The sequence below is a fragment of the Rhinopithecus bieti genome, unplaced genomic scaffold (genome assembly GCF_001698545.2).
Source record: "Rhinopithecus bieti isolate Rb0 unplaced genomic scaffold, ASM169854v2 scaffold_48477, whole genome shotgun sequence".
Classification (NCBI taxonomy): domain Eukaryota; kingdom Metazoa; phylum Chordata; class Mammalia; order Primates; family Cercopithecidae; genus Rhinopithecus; species Rhinopithecus bieti.
The window spans coordinates 25,243-34,876 of NW_016819110.1; the positions used below are offsets into that span (position 1 = coordinate 25,243).

Sequence of the window (9,634 nt, forward strand, 5' to 3'; positions counted from 1 at the left end):
TGAGACGGAGTCTTGCTCTGTCACCCAGGCTGGAGTGCAGTGGCACGATCTCGGCTTACTGCAAGCTCCGCCTCCTGGGTTCACACCATTATCCTGCCTCAGCCTACCCAGCAGTGGAGGCTACAGGCGCCCACCACCATGCCCGGCTAATTTTTTTGTATTTTTAGTAGAGACGGAGTTTCACTGTGTTAGCCAGGATGGTCTCGGTCTCCTGACCTCATGATCCACCTGTCTCAGCCTCCCAAAGTGCTGGGATTACAGGTGTGAGTCACCGCGCCCAGCCAACCATGTCAGAGTTTTTCTACTGAACTCGGGTAAATGGTGGGAAGGAACAAATTTAGAAGCACCAGCACCCCCAGGCCTCCCCTGGCCACCCCAAGGAGCAGGTGATCAATATCTCAGCACACCTCTACTTATTTGTGGCACGCCAGTGTGTCTTAGGCCTTAGTGAGCTGTGAGGTGCATGACCTTAGGTAAGTTACTTCTCTCATTTTCAGTTTCCTTATCTGCAAAATGGAGACCTTAGGGAGTTAATGTGGGTATGAGAAATGTACATAAAACATATTGCACAAGGTGAGGCTTGTAGTGTATGCTAATAAATGGTAAGTTGCTGCTGCTATGGTTGTTAACAATAATTATAAAAAGCAAATGGAGCGGGCTTGAATTGAAAAAAAAATTAGACACATAGAGTTTTCTTTATTAGCCTGCATTGTATTTTTCTTTTTTTTCCTTTAATGCATCATCTTTCCAGGACAAAAAATAATATCCAAAGATATTTTGGCACTAAATTGGCGCCAATCTTGCTAGCAAGAAAGTTGACGCGCGTCTGCAACTGTTGAGACTTCCAAGGAGACTTCAGAGCCAAACAAAACAGTGCTAAAGAGAAAACAGGAAAAAAGACTTGTTAGACATTATTAAGCGCGCACGAAAGTTGAATCGCAGCACAGTAATGTACAAACAACAAAGCCACCCAGCAGAAGTCCACTTAAAGCTACACCTGGCGGGCCCCCCTCAAAGAGCTGCAGAACATGCTCCAAAACAACAAGAGGTAATCTAACTGTAATTTGAATGTGCTTTGAAACTATTTTTTTTTCTTTTTTTGAGAACAGAGTCTTGCCTCTGTTCACCAGGGGCCTTCAGTGCAGTGCCGCAGTCTCCACTCACGCCAAGCTCTGGCCTCCCCGGGCTTCACGCCCATCCTCCTGCCTCAGCCCCTCCCGAGTAGCTGCGCGACTACAGGCGCGGCCGCCACATGCCCGGCCCTAATTTTTTGTATTTTAGTAGAGACAGGGCTTTCACCATGTTAGCCAGCGATGGTTCTCGATCTCCTGACCTTGCCTGCATCCACCCCGCCTCGAGCCTTCCGAAGTGCCTGGGATTAACAGCGCATAAGCCACCGCGGCCCAACCGTTTGCAAACTAATTTTTGAAACTCCAGTAAGCCTTTTTCTTTTGGCAACAAAAAATACTTTTAATACAAGTACTTGGCGATATGCTTGAATTAATGAAGAATAAATATCAGCTTGTAAACAGGCCCGACTCTAATAATTACTTGCAGGAAAGGCTAGTGATTGCGTATTATAATTTAAATAGCAAGAGGATATCTGCTACACCAATCCAGTGAAAGGAAAAGAAAAGCTGTCTCATTGAGAATTCCACACTCTTACATATTATCGGTGCTCTATTAACTGCCTCTTTAAGCTGCTAATTAACATTATCATTTACAACTTGATTTGAAGGTAGCCTCATGTCTGTAAAGGACTTGCTTATTTGAAATTTTCAATTTTAAAGGTTTTTTTCTGGAATAAAATTTTAGCATGTTGATTACAACTGCTGTATATGACTTCCTTTCACCAATAACTGTCAGTGCTTTCAGCTTTCTTGGCTTCCTCAGAGCATTATAATTACTTGTGCTTGTCAAAAGGGTATTACATTTAATTCTAAGTGCAATCAGTGATATCTTGGCATTGTGTTGTAGGTTAAATGACAGTATTTTTTTTTAGTGATACGTAATGATGTATTTCAGTGATGTCATTAATTCAAGTAGTGAGGTGTGTGGCTTTAGGATACCCATCACTGACTTCTTTTATCAGAACAAACAGATAATATAGGCTTGTGTTTCCCAGAATGGTTTAACATTTTAATGGAACCTCTTGGTTTCTACATGGTATCAAAAATACCTCTAGAAAGTATAATTGGGTGGTAGAGTAAGCTAATTCAGACAATCATTACCCGTAATAAGTACTTCCTCCTCCTCCTACTCCTTTAGAAACAAAACAGTTATATAAGTATATGGAAGTAAATAACACACGCAAACATATATAAATACTTATCAAGAATAGCATTTTAAGGCTCCCAGACCTGTTTATGACCCCTGATGCCCTTTATTATAATTTAATTAACTACTACAGAAATGGTAAAGTGAGTTGAATGCTTTGGAAAGAGTAAAGGTCACATAAAAAATTTCTTTCCAATTAGGCACGAGTGAGACAAATATACATACACAGGAGCATCATACTCTTAGATTGCTTTGTAAGCTTTCTTACTTTCTTGCTCCACTTTTCCACTTAAACCAAAATTGAAAATATTGCAGTATGGGTGTGATATGTATAAAAGATAAGTCTTAGAACCTTTTATCAGTGGTCCTGTGTTTCAGAAAGAGGCTTTGGTCCTACATTGAAAGATTGGTGAATGAGGTGCATTTGTTTTGAGTTTTTAGAAGGCGTCTTTTAATGATTTTTGCCTCCCCTCCCCGCTTTTCAAGGACTCCAGGGTGCATGGGATTAGATTAGTCATGATCTTTGCTTCATGAGGCACTGTCATCTTCATGCACAGCCTGCTTTTCTTTCTTTGTATTATATATTAAATCCCCAGTGATATGATTACCATGGTTACACTACCTCCCAAACTTAGTGGCATAAAACATTCACTCATTATGCTCTCAGATTCTGTGGGTTAGCAATTTGGCTGGAACACAGTGGGGAAGGCCAGTCTGTGCTCTATGATATCTGGGGCCTCAGTTGGAAGACTTAGTAGTCTGAGGCTGGAATCATCTGAAGTTTGCTCACTCATAGGTCTGGCAGTTGATGCCACTGTCAGCTGAGACCTTAGCTGAGGGTGTTAGCAGAAACACCTACATGTGGCTTTCTTTGTGGCCTGGGCTTTCTCACTGCATGGTGGCTGGAGGATTTTGATAAATGGATAAGCCCATGTGACCCACACACTTAACCAAGACACTGTGTTTCCCATTTTCACCTTCCCAGTCAGTAGCCTTCTGTCCTGAGGCAATTGCTGTTTTGTTTTTTCACCTCAGATTAGTTTTGCCTGTTCTGGAACTTGACAGAAATGGAATCATACAGAATATATTCTGTGTCCAACTTCTTTCACTTGATCTAATGTCTATGAGAGTCATGTTGGCGTGAGCTGAGTACTCTTCCATTGTTTGGATACCTCACAATTAGTGTTTTCTTTCTAATAATAGACCTTAGGTTGGTTCCAGTTTGGGGCTATTATGAGTAAAGCTGTGAACAGGTTAAGCTGCCTTAATATTTGCTTGTAATATGTATTGTTTTTGAAATGCGATAGCATCTAGTTGAAAATTCCACTAATTTATAATTTTTGAGGCTGATCCCTCATCCCTCCACATTAATATATTGTTCTGTGTTAACATTTCAAAGTTTATTTAAAACTGGTACCTAATAGTTGAGAATTCTTGCTTTTGTCACGAATTGAATGATACTTTTTTGACAGAAAATTTTCCCCCCAAAATCATTTTACTTTTCACTAAACTAATGGCATAGTAAGCAGTCTCTCTCTCTCTCTTTCTCATTTGGTTTTCATTTTCTTTTTCAGAAATGAGCCCCTGAGTCCTGAGAGAGAGCTGCATCTGCTGCTCTCTTTTGACAAGCAAACAAGCCAGAGCTGCTCAGGCAGCTCCGTAGCATGAGAAGTCAGGGGCACAGAGAGATGGATAGAGACCTAAAATTAGGTTGAATGAAACCATTAGATCAGTAATGTTTATATCTCAAAATAGGCCATTTTCATGTGGCTAGTAATACATATAATATATACCATATAAGTGGAATTTACATATAGAATATACCATATAAGTGGAATTTTAGCAATTCAAGATTTTTAAAAACTTATGTTTTAAGTAAGATTATAGTTTTAAGAGACCAATTGAATACTTTAGGAAGTTACAGTTTCTTGTCATGAAAAAAGAAATGATAAAGTCAGTAATGTTATTACAAATAACAGAATAAGATAGCTTTTCTGAGAAAAGTAATTTTTTTTTTCCGGTTAAATAGCTTGCTGGTTTTATGCACGATATAGCAGTCTTCAGGTCTGTTTCCTTCTCTGTTTCCTCTTATTCTTATGTTTAAGCTGACATCTTTCCACTTACTCTCTTCATCTCTCATTATTTTATGCTACATTAGACTCCTTGATGCCTACACTGTAGTCAGTGGTAGCACTGCTGCATTTTGGAGAGTGATCTAAATCTGTTGTTCCCAATGAGCATGTGTACCAGATGTATTTCAGGAAGTTAAAAGAAATGGCGTTGTGTGGTGGCTTTTGGAAGCTGAGGTGAGAGGATCACTTGAGGCCAGGAATTGGAGACCAGTCTGGGTAACAAAACAAGACCCCATCTTTACAAACCTTAACAAAATTAGCTGGGCATGGTGGCGTGTGCCTGTAGTTCTAGCTACTTGGGGGGCTGAGGCAGGAGGATGGCTTAGGTGCAGAGTTTGAGGCCGCATTGAGTTATGATGGCACCACTGCACTCTAGCCTGAGTGACAGAGACCCTATCTCTGAAAGAAATTCTATTTAAAAAAAAAAAGAGCCGGGCGCGGTGGCTCAAGCCTGTAATCCCAGCACTTTGGGAGGCCGAGACGGGCGGATCACGAGGTCAGGAGATCGAGACCATCCTGGCTAACATGGTGAAACCCCTCTCTACTAAAAAATACAAAAAACTAGCCGGGCGAGGTGGTGGGTGCCTGTAGTCCCAGCTACTGGGGAGGCTGAGGCAGGAGAATGGCGTAAACCTGGGAGGCGGAGCTTGCAGTGAGCTGAGATCCGGCCACTGCACTCCAGCCTGGGCGACAGAGCGAGACTCCGTCTCAAAAAAAAAAAAAGATAGGACCGGGCGCGGTAGCTCACGCCCGTAATCTCAGCACTTTGGGAGGCCGAGGTGGGCGGATTACGAGGTCAGGAGAACAAGACCATCCTGGCTGACATGGTGAAACCCCATCTCTACTAAAAATACAAAAAGATTAGCTGGGCATGGTGGCGGGCGCCTATAGTCTCAGCTACTTGGGAGGCTGAGGCAGGAGAATGGCATGAAACCAGGAGGCGGAGCTTGCAGTGAGCCGAGATCGCGCCACTGCACTCCAGCCTGGGCGACAGAGCGAGACTCCACCTCCAAAAAAAAAAAAACCAAAAAAGGAAAACAGCTATCTGGACTGTCAGTTAAGTGCCTCATTTTGTTTGTGTTTGAACAAATACAAGGCAATAAATAAATATGTCTATCTCTTGGTTTTAATTTAGTTATTCAATGTAGGTGATAGGTATACAGATAGTGATTGTACTTTCATTTTTTCTGAATAATTTTTTATGTGACACTTTTATGTTTGAAGTGAAGTTTCTGAAGAACACCTTTAAAAGATGGGCAAGACTCTGTCCCAAAAAAAAGGAAGTAAACATAAATTGTAATGTTCTGTGTTGTGTCAATGTTAATAGATGACTTTTTAATTTAAATTTAACTTTGTATGCTGTATAATTAGTGCATAACAATGAAATAAGAATTGAATGATACCACTCTCCTGTTTCAGAAAGTTTATTACCGTTCTGTAGCTAAGGTTTTTTTCTTTCTTTTTTTTTTTTTTTTTGACACGGCGTTTCGCTCTTGTCGCCCAGGCTGGAGTGCAGTGGCGCGATATCAGCTCACTGCAACTTCCACCTGCTGGGTTCAAGCGATTCTCTGGCCTCCGCCTCCCGAGTAGCTGGGATTACAGGTGCCTGCCACGATGCCTGGCTAATTTTGTACTTTACTAAAAGTACTAAAAGACGGGGTTTCTCCATGTTGTCCAGAATGGTCTCGAACTCCTGACCTCAGGTGATCTGCCCACCTTGGCCTCCCAAAGTGCTGGGATTATAGGTGTGAACCACTGTGCCCAGCTGTAACTAAGATTTCTAATGCACTTGACCTTTTTATTATTTCAGTTTCAGTAACAAAATATCAGATACGAAAATTGCCAGATGTGCTACAGCTAAGGTTAGTATAAGTCAAGAGCATCATATTCAGTTTGACCAAGTCTTTGACAATTATCCTGACCAGGAGAAGACCGCTGATCTTAGAAACAGGTATCAGGCTTTGTAGTCTGCTGTGTTTTGTTTGTGTAGTTAGGTTTTACCTTAACTGTAGATTTACCTTATTGCATGTGTGTATTATTGCTGTTGGATAATGTGAACATTGTGAATGCATTTACATCTGTGTTCTTACTCTCTGTATACCACTTCCTAGAGAGGGAACCATGTGCTGGGATTAGCCAGTCCCGCATTTTTCTATACCTTAAATCAAACTGGGCCATGCTTCACATCTACCCACAGTGAATAGGGGTCCTTTGATTTAGAATAAGTAGAGCTGACTGAATTCTGAAAAAATGAATATTTTGTGAGGAACATTATTTTTTGTTTTAAATATAAATGCCTAATACTGTGTATTCATTTACCCTTTATATCTCTGTACATGCTTATCTTTTGTTACACCTTAGAGAAATGGCCCACCATCAACGAAAAGAAAGAAAGGCGTAGGCCGGGCACGGTGGCTCACGCCTGTAATCCCAGCAATTTAGAGGGCCGAGGGAGGCAGATCACGAGGTCAGGAGTTTGAGACCAGCCTGGCTAACATGGTGAAATCCCGTCTCTACTAAAAATACAAAAATTAGCCAAAAGTGGTGGTGAGCACCTGCAATCCCAGCTACTCAGGAGGCTGAGGCAGGAGAATTGCTTGAATCTGGGAGGCGGAGGTTGCAGTGAGCCAAGATCGTGCCACTTACACCTTAAAATGGTAGATCATTTGTGGCCATTTGAAGTTCTTAAAGATTCTGAGCCATGTCTTACATAGTTATTTTAGAATCTAAAGTTGTTCTGTATTTACATAAAGTTTCTATTGTTTCTCTCCTTTAAATCCTGAAAGTGGTAGTTGGGAAGGAGGAGCCAGATATTTGGCATGGCCTGACAAAAATTAACTTGTCTTTTTTATTTATTTATTTATTTTTGAAACAGAGTCTTGCTCTGTCGCCCAGGCTGGAGTACAGTGGCGCCATCTCAGCTCACTGCAACCTCTGCCTCCTAGGTTCTAGTGATTCCCCTGACAGCCTCCCCAGTAGCTGGGATTACAGGCATGTGCCACGACACCCAGCTAATTTTTGTATTTTTAGTAGAGAAGGGGTTTCACCATGTTGGCCAGGCTGGTAACTCCTGACCTCAAGTGATCCACTCACCTTGGCCTCCCAAAGTGCTGGGATTATAGGCGTGAGTCACCGCACCCAGCCTAACCTGTCTTTGTAGCAGGATATGCTCACAATTGGAGTATTTTCAATACATTGTGTATTCCATGGATTTGTTTTGTTTTGTTTTGAGATGGAGTCTCGCTCTGTCACCCAGGCTGGAGGGCAGTGGCGCTATCTCGGCTCATTGCAAGCTCCGCCTCCCGGGTTTACGCCATTCTCCTTCCTCAGCCTCCTGAGTGGCTGGGACTACAGGCACCCGCCACCATGCCCGGCTAATTTATTGTATTTTTAGTAGAGACAGGGTTTCACTGTGTTAGCCAGGATGGTTTCGATCTCCTGACCTCGTGATCCACCCGCCTTGGCCTCCCAAAGTGCTGGGATTACAGGCGTGAGCCACCGCGCCCAGCGTCCATGGATTTGTTTTAAGTAAAATCAGGCACTTGAGTTAACTCCTGGGTGTTAAATTACTGATTTATACAGGAAAGTTGGAAAAGGTGGTCAGCAGTTAACACAGGAAGTTCAAGAGTTTATGGTGACTTTGGAATATTTTTTGAATTACTAATTTAATGTGATTTAGTATCTGTTACATATTATTGAATAAAGTGGAAAGTGTTTTTTGGAATTTTACTTAATATTTAACTGAGTCAGTTAGTACTCGAGAAAATTTAACTGAGTCATTCATCTTGCGTATAATACTGTGCAACTACATCGGGATGGCATATTTGATTTTTAATATTAGATTTGATATTTAATATTTTAAAAATAAGTGGCAAAAGAGAAGCTAAACAAGTGGGAAAGGGGTTCCTGTGCCTTCAGTGTGTTAAGAAGCCAGCTAAAGGGGAGTAAGGGGAAGCAGTGGTGTGATGCCAAGTTGTTCACCCTGCTATGACTCGGGCAGGGTCTAGGGTATCAACACCAGACAACCCAGGCCTGGACTGATTGCTTCTGTTGGAAATTGACAGCTCATACTGGCCTGCCTCACAATGTCGGCACTGCCACTGACTAATTCTGTGACCAGGGCACCTTTTATAGCCTCCATCAGCCTGTTTCCCCAGCTATAAAATGCTGAAAGTGAGACCTAGCTTAAATGGCTTTCTTGAGGAATAGAAAAGAAACACGTTATCAGCTATCTGGTACACAGTAGGTGCTCAGCAAATGTCCATTCCCTTTCTTTGTTGTACATTCCTCTTTTGAAGTTCAGTGCTTTACCAAGGCATTCCCTCTCTGCTGTGACTTGCTTTAATACACCATCCTGTTCACCGGACGTACAGTTGAGGGAGATGAATGCAAGGCACTGAGGAAAGTTCTGGAGCAGAAAAGCCTTTGTTTACAAATAACTTGGGAACCTGCTAGAGGAAAACTTGTATGACTTGAGGTCAGATTATTTAACGTTCATATTGTATTTGCATTATTTTTCAGTTCTATTTAGTAGAGAAAAGTAATCTAGTCCATAAAAAAAGAAGATAAAGTTGTTTTTAAAATTAACCCTCCAGTTTATAAACTGGATTTTAATTTGCCAGTAAGTTTATTCAAGTAAATATGCAAATTGATGCATAAAGCAGTTGATTATCAAGTGTGCAAGAAAATGTTACCTATTAACTCTGATATTCCAATAGTTAATTAAAAATCATCATGTAAAGTTAATTATTTTACAGAATAATTGCTTTATGAAAGGGATTGTTGTGATTTACCTACGCAATCTTTTATAATTATAATTTGTAATTAAACATTGCAGTGTTTTCTGTCCTTAAAAACAAATGTTGACTTTAATAGCTTTTTTTTTAGCATAGTTTTATAGTTTTTCACAACATGGAGTTTTTAAAACTTAATATAAAAGGGAACAGATAAAAATTATAGCAAATTAAGCTAATCTTTTTAATTAGATATTTTGGAAATTAAATTGCTATAACTGATTTGTTGTATTATGAAGCAAAACTTCTGTTTTTAGTCTGTTAGTCCTAAAAATGTGGCAGTTTAGCTAAGATGTTTGTTGTGTGTCAGTGGAATTATTTTGAATTTTTACATAGAAAATTTCACTTAAATTTTTTCTCATCATTTTTGTTGACAGTTTACAATATATTCATTAAAATGTTCTCTTTTTTTGTCTTAGGAAAATACATTCA

General features: G+C 40.6%; 1 long non-coding RNA gene across 1 annotated transcript in view; it reads left to right on the forward strand.

Moving 5' to 3' along the window:
- The first annotated feature begins 747 nt into the window (after positions 1-747).
- LOC108519348 (uncharacterized) overlaps positions 748-9,634 on the forward strand; it is a 16,225-nt gene continuing 7,338 nt past the window's right edge. The window contains exons 1-3 of the long non-coding RNA XR_001882610.1: positions 748-1,048; positions 3,852-3,987; positions 6,220-6,271. This is a non-coding gene — a long non-coding RNA (uncharacterized LOC108519348). The remainder of the gene's footprint in view (positions 1,049-3,851; positions 3,988-6,219; positions 6,272-9,634) is intronic.